The sequence below is a fragment of the Rhinopithecus bieti genome, unplaced genomic scaffold, assembly GCF_001698545.2.
Source record: "Rhinopithecus bieti isolate Rb0 unplaced genomic scaffold, ASM169854v2 scaffold_26308, whole genome shotgun sequence".
NCBI lineage: Eukaryota > Metazoa > Chordata > Mammalia > Primates > Cercopithecidae > Rhinopithecus > Rhinopithecus bieti.
In genome coordinates this window covers 587,831-604,904 of record NW_016811785.1, presented here as the reverse complement: position 1 = coordinate 604,904, position 17,074 = coordinate 587,831, and the positions used below count along the sequence as shown (strand labels likewise).

General features: G+C 37.3%; 1 protein-coding gene across 2 annotated transcripts in view; it reads left to right on the top strand.

Moving 5' to 3' along the window:
- The window catches only part of SYN2 (synapsin II), a 210,843-nt gene that overhangs the window by 61,689 nt on the left and 132,080 nt on the right, over window positions 1-17,074 (top strand). Inside the window, exon 1 of one of the 2 annotated variants that reach the window (XM_017895102.1) lies at window positions 12,775-12,794. The exons of the other annotated variant lie outside the window; for it this stretch is intronic. The gene's annotated coding sequence lies outside the window, so the exon portion shown is untranslated. Of the gene's footprint in view, window positions 1-12,774; window positions 12,795-17,074 lie in introns of those variants that run through there. 2 annotated transcript variants of the gene reach the window in all.

Below are 17,074 nucleotides of genomic sequence, written 5' to 3'. Positions count from 1 at the left end.
AGCCAGGATGGTCTCGATCTCCTGACCTCGTGATCCGCCCGTCTCGGCCTCCCAAAGTGCTGGGATTACAGGCTTGAGCCACCGCGCCCGGCCAGTACAGGTTTTTTTATTGTGCTCTATGGCATTGGGTTTATAGAATCATAGGACTTCAGGACCGAGAGAGAAGAATAAGATATCAAATATTTATTGAGTACTAATTGTATGCTATATGCTGTGCTAATCTCTTTGTATATATTTAAATTTCACAATTACCTGAAAAAATAGGTACACATCTCTATTTTATGAATGAGAAAATTGAAGATTAGAGAGGTTGGGAAATATACCCAAGGTCATGCAGCTAAGAAGTGGTGGAGCTGGAATCATTAGAAAATCTGATTATATGCCTTAAAGATGATGTGATCCAGAGGTTCCTATCCTGGGCCCTCCAGGCATCGAATAATCTAGTTAAGTTCCAACCCAGTCTCATTCTACTGTACCACCACCAGGGGGCTGTACATGTGGTATATCATAAAAATGATGTTTAAAGGGGGGGTTACTGCATTTAGTTTTTAGTGGGGTTTTTTTTTTTAAACTTCAACAACTGCTTAATGAGTGAGATGTGATTTTAATACCTGAGAACTGTCAGACTTTTGAAGTTTTCTGATGCAGTAAAAGGGAGTAGATAAAAGTGAAATGGATTGTTCTTTGCTGCAAATGGAGTTTTGTTTGTAAAATGTAGAAAGAGTTAAAATGAGATGGTATGAATGAATGAGAAGAAATGCATTTCAGTTTTTTTCTAGGTTAAATAAGTAAATGGCTCTACTGTTTTCCAATTTGAATAGGTGTTTTTCCCCCCTTGGAGGATGGGGGATTCCATTACTTAGAGAGACTACCACCACTATTGCTATCACTAATAACGATCATTTGAGTAGTGCTTTACATTTTGCAAAGTACTTTCACTATGTTGTAGCCCCTAGACAATTAATCTTCCCATACCTTGCATTCCCGTAGTCCTTTGCACATACCCTGCATTGTACTGAATCCCTTTGCCCCTACAATCTCCACCTCAGTGCTCATGGCGAGCTGATTTGCGTGCCCTGTGGAGTTGGAGTACTGCAACGTTGAGTGGTGGGGGGCTCAGGAATACTTCCCAGAAGCACAGGAGAATACTATATAGAATTTGAATCTGGCAGAGTTAAGAAGAAAAAATTTAAAATCAGTTATGCTTTAAAAAAATGAGGCTTGCATTTACAGCATAGTGTAGTGGATTAAAAGCATGGGATTTGGTGTCAGCAAACCTGAATTTGAATAACTTCATTCTTTCATTTACCGGATATTTATTAATTCTCAAAGGAACCCATATTTCTCCTTTATAGTACTTATTACAACTCTAACTAAATATTTGTTTAATGATTATATTTTCTACTAGGATGTAAGTTTAATTAGGAAAGAGACTGTCAGTATTGTTCAGTTTTATTCTCTGTACCTAGTACAGCAACTAGTATGGTTTAGTTGTTCAGTCAACATTTGTTGACTGAATAAAATGAATGAATGGTAAATTGGGTGGGTGAAACTGACCAAATCTGAGGAGTTGGGAAAGGTTTTGGTGAATATATTACATTTAAAATGAGACCTGAAGGATGAATAGGAGTTGGCTAGGTAAATAAGGAGAACAACATCCTGGGAGAAAGAACATGAAGCTTGTGAAAGGGAAAGAGCATAGTTAGTTTAAAGAAAGACGTTTCTTTGTGACTGGAATGTAGAGAGGGGGAGAATGTGTGAGATGAGGCTAGAGTAAACAGAGGTTCATGCAGAGGCTTATAGGCTTTGCTAAGGATTTTGCACTTTATTCTCATACTGTAGAAATAGGAAGCTATCTAACAGTTTTGATGGAAGAGAGCCATGATTAGATGTTCCTTTTGATATTTTGAAATGACTGCTGTGGCTGCCATCTAGTGGAGACTGGATTGGAGGAAGGGAAGAGTAGATGTTTGGAAATTATTAAAAGGCTATTGCAAAAAACTAGGCGAGAGATGATGGTGGCTTGGACAAAAGTAGCGAACGTGGAGATGAAGAGAGTTGGAATAATATAAGAAATATTTAATAGATCGTCAAGACCTGATGATTGATTAGATAAGAAATGAAGGAGAGGTAAAAGTATGACCACTAGGTTTCTGACTGCACAGCCAGGTGGATGGAGGTTGCCGTTTACTGATACGAGGAACATTGAAGGAACCTGAAGGACAGATTTCAGGGGGAGATGATGAGTGTTGTTTAAGATATGTTGTAATTGAAGTGCCTATGAGACAACAAAGTAGAGAATGATTATGGGAAGTTGAGTATATGGGTTTGAACTTCAGGAAAACATACTGTACGCCATGACTGTTCCATATCAAGGTGGAAAGCACTACCTTGTTTTTTTCATGACTGAATGATATTTCATTGTATATACTAATGTTCCAATTGTGTGCCATAATTAACTTAAGGGAAAGGCAAATTGTATGGAAAGAGAATACTTAATAGTGTGAGTTTCCTTTAAGAGAAGAAGGAAATGCGGTCTAGCTCACAGGTGTTTCTGGTCTTGGATAAGAGGAGAGACACCTGATCTATTATTTTAACAGAAGGGATGGAGGAGAATATGGGTGAAGATACAGAAGGGTGTGTAGATTGGATGGTGGGAAGTTGAGGATGTATCCATCTGGTGGCTTCTATTTTCTCTGTTAAGTGGGAGGCTAGGTCATCTACTGAGAAGAAGGAAGGATGATGGAAGGGGTACTATTTGAAGGAGTGAATAAGAATCATATTTTGACCAGACAAACTCATGATTTAGTGAGAGTTGAAGGCCTTGTTGAGGTGACAATCTGTTCTATTGTGTTATTTCTTTCTGGCATTCTTCAGCAGCTTGGGGACACAGAAAGTGGATACTTGAGCTCATTAAGGGTTTTTGAGGTTTTTGTCAGATGGAGAGGATGAAAGGGAAAGGAAGTTTAGGTTATTGAAATACTAGATCATGGCATATGAGTTAGGTAGAGAGGCAAGTGATGGATTGGGACAGTGATTCTCAAACTTTAGTGTGTATTAGCATTATCTGAATGGTTTGTTAAAACAGAGATCACTTTCATTTGTAAAACAGGAAACAATGTTCTGATGCTTTTCTCATTAGTTGTTGGAGGTGTAAGGTGGCAGCATGTGAATGTTATGTTTAATTTGAAGAAAGCATTTAACCTGTTTTTTGCTGTAAACCATTCAGATTTAAGATGGTTCAATAAATCAGCAATTAACTCTGCGTATGAGAGTACTTTGGTTTCCTTGGCACCTGATTGTGACACCCTCTACAAGTTACATACGTTGTGTATTCCAACCTTTCACTTCTGACTTACAGACAAAATGCCCATTATATGTTTCTAGGGTATTGGGCATTTTCTGTAACCTTAAGTGAGGGATTTAGCCTTTTATGCCTTTTAAGATGAGACAATTCACGTTTGCTACATTTTACTTTCCCACGGGGGTATTATGAGATTTTGTTTTATTTTATTATTTTTTGAGACAGGGTCTTGCTCTATCACCCAGGCTGGAGTGCAGCGGTATGATCATGGCTCACTGCAGCCATCGGACTCAAGCGATCCTCCCACCTCAGCCTCCCAAGTAGCTGGGACTACAGGTGTACACCACCATGCTCAGCTAATTTTTGTATCTTTTGTAGAGACAGGATTTTGCCATGTTAGCCAGGCTGGTCTTGAACTCGTGAGCTCAAGTGATCCACCTGCTTTGGCCTCCCAAAGGCCTCCTGGAGTAGTGGGATTCTAGGGGAGACCCACTGTGCCAGGCTGAGATTTTATTTTCTTTAACTACAAAACTCTTTTAAGACTGTTTGCCATATAAAAAGTCTACATTTTAGTTGTAGAACCCAGTGATTTATTATAAAGATGATGATGATAGCTAACATTCATTGAACACTTACTGTTTGCCAGGTATTATGCCAGGTAGATAGTGGATAAGACAATCTAAGGAGTGCCTATTTAGTTAAGTGTTTTAATATAGTATCTCATTTAATCCTCTCAGCAGTTTTAGTAGGGTATATACTATATTTCCCCCACTTAAAAAGTGTGAATTGAGGCATAGGAAAGATAATATGCCCAAATCGTGCAGCAGTAAATGATAGCTTGGGTTCAAATCTAAGTTTTTCCAATTCCAGACCCCTGCTGATAATCACTGTACTGGAATTGCAGCAGTTGGTAGAGTAGTGACTACTTTATTCATTGTATCATTGGTTTACAGATTTTACAATCACTTGCAGACCTAAACCCTGGGAACCTACATGTCAGTCTTTTCAGTTCTGTGTAAGATGAGATTTTCAGAGTTTTGTGAATATGTAGGTGAGATGTGGTGAAATTAGAAGCCCTTGAAGTTTGGGAATGTACATGGACCCATCTTTCTCATTCATTTAACACCGCTTATTGAACATTTAGGGTATGCCAGGCCATTGTGCTATGTGTGGTAAGATAGTCTGAATGCTTACTAGTTTAGCATAACTTTGGGAAAGTTAACATTGGGCCCAAAAGAGCAGCTGAGAGGAGTTGTAGAGAGAACATTAGAGCCCTGGCTCGGTGGCTCATGCCTGTAATCCCAGTACTTTGGGAGGCCGAGGCGGGTGGATCACCTGAGGTTAGGAGTTCAAGACCAGCCTGGTCAACATGGTGAAACCTGTCTCTACTAAAAATACAAAATTTAGCCTGGCATGGTGGTGTGTCCCTGTAATCTCAGCTACCTGGGAAGGCTGAGGCAGGAGAATCACTGGAACCTGGGAGGCGGAGGCTGCAGTGAGCCAACATTGTGCCACTGCACTGCAGCCTGGGTGACAGAGTGAGACTTCGTCTCAAAACAAAAACAAAAGAAAACATCAGATTAAAATATGAGGGAACTGAGTACTAGTTTAGTATCAGAGTGTTGTCGATGGCTTGGGAGTTATATAGGAAATGATACAGTAAATTCCTATAAAGTGGCTGGTACATATTGAATGAAAAACAGGGTATGGAACTCATTTTGTTTTGCAGTCTTGTGATGTTTTCTGCTATGACATTCTTCTCTTTTATTCATTTATATATTCATTGAACGATACATTATATTTGTGCCACATCTGCCTGGGTGGTTGACAGATTTGGAAACATGGCTTATATTTAGAAGAGTGGAAGAGCAGAAACCTTCCAGAGATAAAATCAGTACCCTGGAGAGCTCTAAGCAGGCACCAGAACTGTGCGACACAAAGCAATCTCTACAGTTTCTTTTTTGTTTTGTTTGGTTTTTGTTTGTTTGTTTGTTTTGTTTTTGAGGAGGCTCACTGCAACCTCCGCCTCCCGGGTTCAAGCGATTCTCCTGCCCCAGCATCCCAAATAGCTGGGATTACAGGCACCTGCCACCACGCCTGGCTAATTTTTTGTGTTTTTAGTAAAGACAGGGTTTCACTATTTAGGTCAGGCTGGTCTCGAACTCCTGACCTCAGGTGATTCACCCGCCTTGGCTTCCCAAAGTACTGGGATTACAGACATGAGCCACCACACCCAGCCTCGACAGTTCTTAGACTGTTAATGGTTATAATTCTCTGCAAGGTTCTTGGAATGTTAGAGTTTATCAGAGTAAATCCGTAAGTTACATCTTTCATTTAGTGTTGATTCTTTGACCCAGGGATGCTTCTGGTTTGGAAAGTTTTTTGCTTTTTTTTTGTTTTTTGTTTTTTGTGTTTTTTTTTTGAGATAGAGTTTCACTCTGTCCCCCAGGCTGGAGTGCAGTGGTGTGATCTTAGCTCACTGCAATCTTCGCCTCCCAGGTTCAAGTGATTCTTCTGCCTCCACCTCTCGAGTAGCTGGGACTATAGGTGTGTGCCACCATGCCCAGCTAATTTTTGTATTATTAGTAGACATGGGGTTTCAGCATATTAACCAGGCTGGTCTTGAACTCCTGACCTCGTGATCTGCCCACCTTGGCCTCCTAAAGTGCTGGGATTACAGGCGTGAGCCACCGCGCCCAGCATGGTGTGATTTTTTTAGGTTTGTAGACTTGTAAAGATCTTTGGAATAATCTCATCCCTCCTCTCCCCTCCCCTTCCCCTCCCCTCCTCCCTCCCCTCTTCTCTCCTCTCCTCTTCCTTCTCCTCTCCTCTCCTTCTTCTCTTCTCTTCTCTTCTCTTCTCTCTCTTATTTCATCTATAGAGAAAACAGACCCCAAAATAGAATAGCAAAAAAAGGATTAATGCCTTGTTGACAGTCATTAGAAAATTCTGGATAAGAATCCTAGTTTTTTGACTTCCAGACAGATGCTTAGTATGTAACAGTGGACCTATTATGAGGATAAAATACGTAATAAATTCTGTACAATATTTTTATCAAAAAATTATAGCTTTCTAAATGAACAGGATTTTGAGATGACCTTATAAAACTGTGGCAAGGGAATATATGGTGTCAATTTCTTTAAGTTCCCTGGTGGCTTTTTTTTTTTTTAAAGGTAAAGTAGATAATATTTTGCTTAGATCTGAGCTGCTACATTATTCTACATCTCTGGCAGAGGCATAGGGACTAATAATTTGTCCTCCAGAGCTACTGCTGGTCTTCTAGTTTTGGATAGTAGTGGTCTGTTTCTCAAATTGCTGCTGCCCCAGTGCTGCCCCTAAAGTTTTTATTTTTTTTTTAGTACATATGAATCCTCAAATGTCAGAACTGAAAGGTCTTAGAGATCCTATAGTCTGCCCCCTTCATTTTATGAATTTCTTTTAGTTCTGTGCTAATCTCCAAATTTCAAGTAGATCTCAGGTCTCTGAAACTGAACACGCAGGCTTATTTCTGTATCAGTCCACTTGGAAATAGCTTATCAGAGATCTTCTCTGGACCACAGGAAATATTCCTTAAATGGGTCAGTTGTCAAGATTGTTGTTTGGAACACACTGTATAACAACATCTGCTTCAAGGCCTTGTGTGTGCTTGAGGTGTTAGGATCTCATTCCTTCAGACAGAAGGTTTCTCAGGTATTTATTCAGCTTGTCCAAGAAGGAAGCTTTTCAGAGGCTAGAAATCTTATTAAATTCACCATGTATTTCTCATGTGGACTGTTGCCTCTTAGTTGGCTCCCTGCTAGTTTTCTTTTCATTCAATTTCTTTATTTTGTACTTTTTAATGATAATAATTATTCACCTTTAACAAATGTTTTGGTTTTAGAGCATTTTTGACACATCCTTATTTAGCCCTTACAGCAATCATATGGGATCGATATTATTCACGTTTTAGTATTTATATTCAGGAAACATTTATTGAATGCTAGCTACATGCTAGGCGTTGTGCTAGACTCTATGCTACATATCATTTTTAAAGTCTCACAGTATCTGTAAAGTATTATTCAGATTTTGCAGAAGAGAAACTAGAATTTTAAAGAAGTTAAGTAAGTAACCTCTGTTCTATTCATTTCTTTTTATATTTATTATTATTATTTGCACCTACTGCCTGATTGAAGCTGTGCTTAGCACTTAGGAGAAGTAAAAGACATGATTGCTGTTCTCCAGAATTAATGCAATGCCTGAGGAACTCAAGATTTATAAAGTTAGAGTAGAATTTAATCAAGTGCTAAGATTTAATTGTTGGCTATACTTTCAAGAAAAAAATTAAATTGACTGTTAGAATTGGGCAAGAGGAATCAAAATTTGTGTGGACCGGGGAAATAAATATGAATTTACAGAGAAGGGATAGAATCTAAATTGAAGAATCTGGCACCATTGTAGATCCCTGATCTGTGGCTAACATGATAAAGAGTTAGGTTTGGAGTGTTAAGCTATCTGGATGGATTGGTAGGAGAGATTAGAGGCAAGAAAACAAGTCAGAAGGTTGTTCTAATCAAGATTACCCATAGGAGCCAGCTTTGGTCATGTCTCCTTCCTTTCCAAAAAGAGAAAAACTGTGTGTGTGTGTGTTTTTTTTTTTAGGCCAAAGCATCATAACATTCTTGAAACTCTTAGCATTGCCCTTGCAGTTTAGCTATCAGAGAAATGCTAAGTTAAGAGATTTGAACTCACATCCTACTTATCTTCCTTTGACCCAAACATGCAGCTTTGAGCTTGCTACTGGTTCCCACATCTCTTCTGAAAGATGACCTTTTTGGTTTTTGATATATTTCCATACATGTTGTTTCATTTTACCTTTACAACAACCCTACAGCAAAAGGCATGGTAGATATTATTCCCATTTGATAAATGAAGAAACTGAAACAAAGGTAAATTAAACAACTCATCCAAGATCATACAGTGAATTACTTTAGAGCCGGAAATAAGATTCTGATTGATCCTTCTTTCTCATTATCCAATAAATGTACACTTAGGTCTCACAGCCCCCGTCTACACTCCATCTATCAACATAATTATTCTACAATTTGTACTTACATCAATGTTTACATTATTATCATGTATGTTTCTTTCTGCAGAGCTAGGTGGCATACTTACTAGGTGGCATGATTACAATGTTTACCATACAGAACTTTTTCCCCCTGGAGTTGATAGTATTCTCATGTTTTTTAAATGAAAGTTTTTATAACTTTCAAATTGAAAATAATTTTATAAACCTCAATTAAAATTTTGTATGCCTCAAGTAATTAACTTAAAATAAGTTAAATTCAAAATTAAAATATTTTAAACCTCAAATAATTAAAATATAATTAAAATAGTAATTTTGCAAACCTCAGTTAAAATTTTCATATTATTTTATCAGAATCCATCATATACGTGTGACTTGGTCCATATTCCTTAGATAACAGAGCTTGAGGCAAACATTAGATACTAATCCTTTACTGGGAGGTGCAATCCCAGGGCAATAAGAATGATAGCAGGGGGAGTGAGGCAGGAAGGATAGGAAGCGAATGCAAGGTGATACCTTATCACACTTGCCACTGCTTTACAACAGGCAGTGAAGAGATAACAGCGGTCATTTGACAGGTACACCTGTCTACCCACTCAGGACATTTCCATGTGGGCTATCCTGAAATCTGTTAGAGTAGTCTATGAGAAAGAGGGAAAGGGGCTCTATCTGTTGATTCCCCCTTATATTCTGTCTCCCATTGGTTAAAATTTGCCCATGAAGAATAACCCTCCTCCCCATGCTTCCTGGTTGCATCATCAGATTTATCCTTTGCAATTTTGGGAGAAGCAAGATCATACATAGTGGCACTTCATCTGAATCTGGGAGTTGTAGGAGGAGCCAGAGACTTGGGGTATATAGCTGGTTGGCTTAGAAGGTTTAACTACATGAGTCCATATAGAATCACTGTGGTGGCCTCTGAAGGCAGAGTGAGTAAAACCAAGAGAATCTGGGGAGGTGCAAAATATTTGTCTAATTCAACCAATTACTTACATTATCTGAAAAACCTACCAGTTCTCCCCTCTCCCATCCCCTGCCCAGAGGTCTCCCTTTGGAACCCTCTATCCTATTTTAATCTGAACAATTTGCTATCTAGGATTATTGCATCCTGGGGCTTTTTTTTTAACACTTGGATCCCACTTCTTCTTTTTTGCTTAGCTTTACTTCTTGATTCTATAGGAACATCTTTTCCAGGAGTTTTTAAAGAAAGGGTGCATAAGAGATGAATCTTCTGAGAAATTAGATATTCAAAAATGAAATTATTAACCCATACATTTGATTGACAGTTTAGTAGAATATAGAATTCTGGGTCGAAAATAATTTTTCTTCAAAATTTAGAAAAGTATTGCTTATGTTTTCTAGCATCCTTTATTACTATTGAGAAATTTAATATTGATTGGTCAAGAAGACAGAAAATGAACAGTATAGGAGATCTGAATGCCAAAATTAAAAAGCTTGATACTTGACCTTTTGGACATATAGATTTTTATAGTTAACAATTTAAGAACACACAGTTTCTCAAATATCCATGGAACATTTATAAAAATTAATATGAATAAATCAGATAACACATCGACACATTTCAAAGAGAGATAGAATGATCTTTGACTATAACATAGTGAAATTAGAAGTTAATATAAAAAGACGAAAATCTTAAAAATTTCCCATGTATTTTGAAAATTTGAAAACACCACTAAATAATTAATGTAATTTAAAAATACCTAGAAGGTAATGACGATGAAAACACTACATAACAATATTTAAGAGATGCAGCAAAGGCAGTATTTTGAAGAAAATTTTTATTTTAAATATATTAGACAAGAAAGCTTTAAAAATGAATGAGCTCCATTTTGTGAAGTTATCATATGAAGAGAATAAACTTAAAGGAGAAAAGAAATACATGAAAGAATGAATTTCCTTGCATACAGGAAAGACCTGCTGGGATTTTGGAATTGCGTTGATTCTGTGATTCAATTTTTGGAGAAATTATATTTGCAGTTATGAATTTTTAGAACATGAAGATGGTATATCCTACCAACTCTTTGATGCTTTAAAAACTTCTCTCAGTTATGCGTTGTGGTTTTTAAAGGTGGAAGTCTTTTACATATTTTTTTTACCTTTTTCTCTGGGTATTTGGTGATTCTTTTGATGCTATTGTAAATGGTTTTACTCTTTGAATTTCATTTTCTGTTTATTGGCTGCTGGCACATGGGAATAAAATGAATTTTTGCATAAAAATGATAAAATTAGAGTATTACCATTTTGCAACTCTCAGGGAATTAATGCATCCAGGTATTGAACATCAACAGCTGTTAATATCACAGAAAGTCAGACATTATGAGCTTCTGATAAAAGGAATCTAACATGAGTCTGATCAAGCCTCTGCATCCAGCTGCCAATTTGTAGGAAACATAAAGGATGGAGAAATACAATCTTCCTGGTGAGAATGTAATCAGCAAAACTGCTACTATGGGAAATTCTACATATGGGTCAAGATGCTCTAGGTTCTTCAACAGGTCAACTCTAAGGAAAATAAAGGGATGCAGAGGGAAACCTGTGGATTAAAAGAGATTTGGAAGAGATCTACATACCTGGAGCAGAAGCTGCTGGAGTCTTAAACTGGTAGGAACACTTAAATGATAATTTTGACAAATTGCTGAAGGTTGTTTATGGGCTAGCTAGGAGTCTCGCTCTGTCCCCCAGGCTGGAGTGCAGTGGCGCGATCTCGGCTCACTGCAAGCTCTGCTTCCCGGGTTCACACCATTCTCCTGCCTCAGCCTCCTGAGTAGCTGGGACTACAGGCACCCACCACCACGCCCGGCTAATTTTTTGTATTTTTAATAGAGACGGGGTTTCACCGTGGTCTCGATCTCCTGACATTGTGATCCGCCCGCCTCGGCCTCCCAAAGTGCTGGGATTACAGGCGTGAGCCACCGCGCCCGGCCAGCAGCCTCACATTTTTATGGATTTTACTTTTAGGAACCCCACAGTTTGTACTGTGAAGAGCCAAGAAAGATCTGGCAGGAAGAAAGGGAGAGTAACCATTGTGGAATATACCCAGAGCCTTCTCCATAACAAAGACCTACTCTCCAGAGGAAAAGACTATCAGTCTTATCCCACCTGGGAGAAGGGCATTTCTCTGACTCCAGCCCCTCTAGTTTTATTGTCTCACCTAAGGGGGAAGGGAAATAAACTGATAAATGCTCGTGAAGGTCACAGGCCCACTGAATGACAGATTTAATCGGAAGATAGCAGAATGCTTCCTTTCTCTCAACATCTTACCACCACACTAACAGGGCTACAGTGTAACTACTGGGTTACAGCCAAATGAGTTATAACTCACAGACTCTATCTGAGGGGGAGTTCTCAGGGAAGCCCAAAGACAACAGAGGACATACAAACAGGGACACTGGAGGAATTTGAAGCCTCTGGCACTTACTACTGCAGCATGTATTAAACACAGCCAAACTCCTAACTGGATTAACATAAGACCTCACACTAAAGGCCTATTTAGAACAGTTCCTATTCCCAATACATCATGTCTGGCTTACAAAAAAATTACAAGTCATGCTAAAAGGAATAAATAACACAGCCTGAAGTGTCTTCAAAGCAAGCATCAGAACCAGCCTCAGATATGACACATGTCTTGGAATTAACAAGCAGGAAATTTAAAGTAACTATGATTAATATGGTAAATGCTCTGATGAAAAAAGTAGATAACATGAAGGAACAGATGGATAATGTAAGCAGAGAGATGGAAACTGTAGGAATGAATGAAAAGCAAATGCTAGAAGTAAAAACTGCAACAGAAGTGAAGAATGCCTTTGATGGACTATTCTGGACACAGCCAAGGAAAGAAGCTTGAAAATACATATGTCAGTGAAACTTCTCAGACAGAAAGGCAAAGAGAAAAATAGAGTTTAAAACAGCAACAGAACATCCAAGAATGTGAGATATTTTCAATGGATGTAAGATGTGCAATCATATGAGAAGGCAAAGAAAGAACAGAAGAAATATATAGTAAGATATTTGAAGGCTAGGAATTGATGCTTAAAAAGCCTCTGACAAAATGCAACATTGATTCGTGATAAGCACTCTCAGCAAACTAGGAATAGAGGTAAATTTCGTCAACTTATTAAAGAACATCTTACAAAAAAGCCTACATTATACTTGATGGTAAGAAACCATACTTTCTCCCCAAGATTGGGAATGAGGTAAAGATGTCTTCTCTCACCACTATTAGTCAACATCATATTGGATAACTTAGTGAAATAAGACAAGAAAATGAAATTAAAGCTATATATATTGTGAAGGAAGAAATAAAACTGTCTTTGTTCACAGGTGACATGATTGTCTATGTAGAAAATTGCTAGGAAACGATAAACCTCCTGGAACATAAAGAAGTAGAGCAAGGTTCCAGGATACAAGGTGAGTATATATAATTAGTTATTTTCCTGTATACCACAATGAAAAATTTAAAAAACACTACCATTTACAACAGCGCCACAAAAAAAGAAAGTAGTACTTAGGCATAAATCTAACAGAATATATTCAAGACGTATAAGCAGAACACTGCAAAACTCTGATGAAAGAAATCTAAGATCTAAATAAACAGATTCTATATTTATAGATCGGAAGACTCAATATTGTTAAGATGTCAAGTCTTTCCAAGTTGATCTATAGATGCAGTGGAATCCCAGTCAAAATCCTAGAAAGCTATTTTTGTAGAGATAAACAAGTTGATTCTTAAGTTTATATGGAAAGCCTAGAAACCCAGAATAGCCAACATAATACTGAAGAAGAATAAAGTTGAAGGATTCACACAACTTGATTTCAAGACTTTTTATTACATTATAGTTATCCATGCAGTATGATATTGGTGAAAGAAGAGATCTATTTCAATCAATGCAACAGAATACAGAGCCCGGAAATAGACTTACACAGCTAATAATCAAATAATCTTTGACAAAGGAGCAAAGGATTAAATGGTGAAAGGACAGTCTTTTCAACAAATTTACATTTATATGCAGAGTAGTGAGCACAAATATTACACCTTTGACAAGAATTACCTCAAAATGGGCCATAAACCAAAATCTCAAATGTAAAACCAGAAATCTTCTGGAAGAAAACACAGGAGGAACTCTAGGTGACCTTGGGTTTGGCTGTGAGTTTTTAGATACAGCACAAAAAACATAATCCATGAAAGAAAAAAAACTGGCAAGTTGGACTTTATTAAAGTTGAAAATTTCTGCTCTATAGAAGACACTGTTAAGAGAATTGAAAGACAAGCTACAGACTGGGAGAAAATATTTGCAAAATATATACCTAATAAAGGAATTGTATCCAAATATACCAATAACTGTAAGACTCAGTAAGAAGCATAGACTTTGGAAGACAGTTTGGCAGTTTCTTACAAAGCTAAACATAATCTTACCATACGATCCAGCATTCATGCTCCTAGGTATTTGCCCAAATGATTTGAAAACTATATGCCAAGACAAAAACCTGCATGCAGATGTTTATAACAACTTTATTCATAATCAGCAAAAACTGGAAGCAACCAAGATGTCCTTCAGTAGGTGAATGGATAAACTATGGAACATCCAGACAGTAGACTATTATTCAGTGATAAAAATAAATGAGCTATCAAGCTACAAAAAGACATGGATGAATCTTAAATGTATATTGCTAAGGTAAAGAAGCCAATTTCAAAAGTCTACAGGCTACATGAGTCCAATTATATGACATTTTGGAGAAGACAAAACTATAGTGACAGCAAAAAGATTGGTGTTTGCCAGGGGAAGATGGGAGGGGAGGACTTAAATACAGTGAAACACAGGAGATTTGGGGGATGGTAAAACTATTCTATGTGATACTGAAATGGGGGAATACATGACACTGTGCAAAATCTGTGGCATTCAACAGCACAAAAAGTGAACCATAATGTTTGCAAAGTTTTAAGAAATCACTTAGGGGATTGGGTGATCCCAGGATAGAATGCAGAATGTGATAAAATTACAAATGTATAAAATAACCTCACTGAAATGAATGAGGGAAAAAGGTGCTGATTTAATTGACTATGGAAATGAGTAGAGTCTGTAAGATTAAAGGTAAAAGAATCTAAACATAAGAACTGTAGTTGATAATGTATCCCATGAGTGTGTGGATTAACAATTCTGATAATGCTATACATGTATACTGAAATTGAACAATTAAGTAAATGGATGGCAGACGGAGTGAACCAGGTTACTCACTGTTGGAGTGGAAGTTCACAGATAAACGTGGGAAGAGGCTAGAATAACCCATGTAATAATGGATTAAAGTTGGAGACATCATTATGAACTCGTGTTTAGTTTAATGTAGGCACATATAGTTTCATATGGAAATATTTAGAGATATTTTTAAAAACACATGGAAGGGCTGTGTCAAAAGAGCCTGAGGGGTTGAAAGGGTTACCAATGGCTAAAGCTGGAATGGTTTGAGCAAGAAAATACAGTATTGGGTTATAATCTAAAATAATAAATATCCATAGGTCCATACTGATGCAAATAAATGATTAAAGGGAGAAGAGGGAAAAAAATCTACCATTCAGGATAATTTCCAATTTATATAGATATTCTGCATCAAGAAGGTGGAATATAACTTCCCACCCCTTAAGTGTGAGCTGTGCATAATGACATCCTTACAAAGGGTACAGTATGAAAAGTGGGGAAAAAGATTACGGTGAAGAAACCTGACAAACACTCCCTCAGGTGATCAAAGTCATCATCAACAGTGATAAGTCAGGTTGGTAGTGTATACCCTTGACATGTGACTAAAATGGTACTTTATCTCTGTGGTCTTTTTTCCTCAAACCCATAACTTTAACCTTGAGAAAAACATTAGATAAAGACCAATTTAGGGGCAGTCTACAAAACACTTAGCCACTACTTATTAAAAGTGTCAAAATTATCAAAAACATGGAAAGTCTGAGAAACTGTCAAGAGGATAATTTAAGGAGACATGATGATTAATGTGGTATCCTATATGGGATCCTGGACCAGAAAATGTCATTAGGTTAGAAACTAAGGAAATCTACACTTAAACACAAACAGCCGAAGAAAATATAGATAAATTGAACTTCATCAAAATTTAAAACTTGTGCTTCAAATGATACTATAAATACAATGAATTCACAGCATAGAAGGGAAAAATAAATCATATAGCTAAGAGAGTTCTAGTATCCAGAATATATAGAGTTCTTATAATTCAACAATAAAGAGATAACCCATATTTTAAAGGGGTAAAGGATTTGAATAGACATTTCTCCAAATAACATATACAAAAGGTCAATAGTACATGAAAAGATGCTCAACCTCATTAGTCCTAAGGGAAACATGACCCAAAGCCACAATGAGATATAACTTCATACCCATAGGACAACTATAATAAAAAGAAAATAAAAGTATTGGTGAGGATGTGGAGATACTGGAAACCTTATACACTGATGATTGAAATGTGACATGGTGCACTCGGAAAAAGTTTGTCACTTCCTCAGAAATTAAACATAGAGTTACCGTGTGAGCCATCAATTTCACTCATAGGTATACCTGAGAGAATTTAAAACACATGTTCACCCAACAACTTGTACACAAATATTCATAGCGTTATTCATATAGCCAAAAAGTGAAAACCCAAATGCCCATCAACTGATAAATGGGTAAACAAAAATGTGGTATAGCTCTACAATGGAATGTTGTTCAGCAATAAAATGAAATTAAGTACTTATACATGCTACAACATGGATGCACCTTGGAAACGTTACGCTAAGTGAAAGATGCCAGTAACAATCATCAGATAAATGCAAATAAAAACTACAATAAGATACCATTTCACACCATTCAGAATGGCTATTAAGAAAAGTCAAAAAGCAACAGATGCTGGTGAGGCTGCAGAGGGAGCACCTACACACCTACACACCTACACACTGCTTGTGGGAATGTAAATTAGTCACTGTGGAAAGCAGTTTGGAGAGTTCTCAAAGAACTTAAAACAGAATGACTATTCAACCCAGCAATCCCATTACTGGGTATATACTCAAAAGAAAATAAATTGTTCTACCAAAAAAACACATGTACTTATATAGTCATCGCAGCACCATTCACAATAGTAAAGACATGAAATCAACGTAGGTGCTCAACAGTGGATTGGATAAAGAAAAGGTGGTACATATATACTATGGAATACTATACAGCCATAAAAAGGAATGAAATTATGTCCTTTTCAGCAAAATAGGTTCAGCTGGAGGCCATTATCCTAAATGAATTAATAACAGGAGCAGAAAACCAAATACCACATGTTCTCACTTATAAGTGGGAGCTAAACATTGGGTGCTTGTGGACATAAAGATGGCAACAATAGACACTGGGGACTGCTTGAGGTGGGAAGGAGGGTGGGGGGCAAGGGTTAGAAAAACTAACTGTTGAGTACTACGCTCACTACCTGGGTGACGGAATCAATCATAAACCAAACTTCAGCATCATGCAATATACCCATGTAACAAAACTGTGCATGTACCTCCTGAATCTAAAATAAAAGTTGAAATTAATTAAAAAGCCAGTAACAAGAGACCACATGTTTTATGATTCCATTTATATGAAGCGTCCAGAATAGGCAACTCTATAGAGACAAAAATCAGATTAGTGGTTACCTAGGGCTACAAGTGGGGA